This window comes from Tenrec ecaudatus, unplaced genomic scaffold (genome assembly GCF_050624435.1).
Source record: "Tenrec ecaudatus isolate mTenEca1 unplaced genomic scaffold, mTenEca1.hap1 Scaffold_538, whole genome shotgun sequence".
NCBI lineage: Eukaryota > Metazoa > Chordata > Mammalia > Afrosoricida > Tenrecidae > Tenrec > Tenrec ecaudatus.
In genome coordinates, this window is record NW_027459452.1 from 796,426 (window position 1) to 797,860 (window position 1,435).

Sequence of the window (1,435 nt, forward strand, 5' to 3'; positions counted from 1 at the left end):
GGACACTTGCACGATCTAGGTTAACTTGCGGCACTTGGACTATCTGGGGTCCCTAACGGGCACTTGGAATATGAAGATTCCCTATCGGGCACTTGGACTATGTAGGTTAACTAGCGGGCCCTTGGACTATCTAGGTTACCTAGCGGGCACTTGGACTATGTAGGTTAACTAGCGGGCACTTGTACAATGCAGGTTCCCTAGCAGGCACTTTGACTATGTAGGTTCCCTAGAGGGCACGTGGACTATATGGGTTCCCTATGGGCACTTGGACTATCTAGGTTCCCTAACGGGCACTTGGAATACGTAGGTTCCCTTTCGGACACTTGGACTATGTAGGTTCCTCAGCGGGCACTTGGACTATGTAGGTTAACTAGCGGGCACTTGGACTATCTAAGTTACCTAGCGGGCACTTGGACTATGTACGTCCCCTAGCGGGCACTTAGACTATCGAGGTTAACTAGAGGGCCCTTGGACTATGTAGGTTAACTAGCGGGCACTTGGAATATCTAGGTTAACTAACGGACCTTGGACTATGTAGGTTAACTAGCGGGCACTTGGACGATCTAGGTTAACTAGCGAGAACTTGGACTATCTATGTTAACTAACGGGCACATGGACGATGCATGTTCCCTAGAGGGCACTTGGACTATATAGGTTACCTAGCGGGCCCTTGGACTATGTAGGTTACGTAGCGCGACTTGGACTATCTAAGTTAACGAACGTGCACTTGGACTATGTAGGTAACCTAGCGGGCACTTGGACAGTATAGGTTACCTAGCGGGCACTTGGATTATCTAGGTTAACGAATGGGCACTTGGACTATGTAGGTTACCTAGCGGGCACTTGCACTATCTAAGTTAGTAAACCGGAACTTGGAATATCTAGGTTACCTAGCGGGCACTTGGCCTATCTAGGTTACCTAACGGGAACTTGGACAATGTAGGTTAACTAGCGGGCACTTGGACGATCTAGGTTAACTAGCGGGAACTTGGACTATCTATGTTAACTAGCGGGCACATGGACGATGCATGTTCCCTAGAGGGCACTTGGACTATCTAGGTTCCCGAACGGGCACTTGGACTATGTAGGTCCCTTGGCGGGCACTTGGACTATGTAGGTTAACTAGCGGGCACTTAGACTATCTAGGTTGCCTAGCGGGCACTTGGACTATGTAGGTAACCTAACGGGCACTTGGACTATCTAGGTTAGGTAACGGGCACTTGGACTATCTAGGTTACCTAGCGGGAACTTGGAATATGTAGGTTACCTAGCGGGCACTCGGACTATAGGTTAACTAGAGGGCACTTGGGCTATATAGGTTACTTAGCGGGCCCTTGGACTATGTAGGTTACCTAGCGCGACTTGAACTATCTAAGTTAACGAACGTGCACTTGGACTATGTAGGTAACCTAGCGGGCACTTGGACAGTATAGGT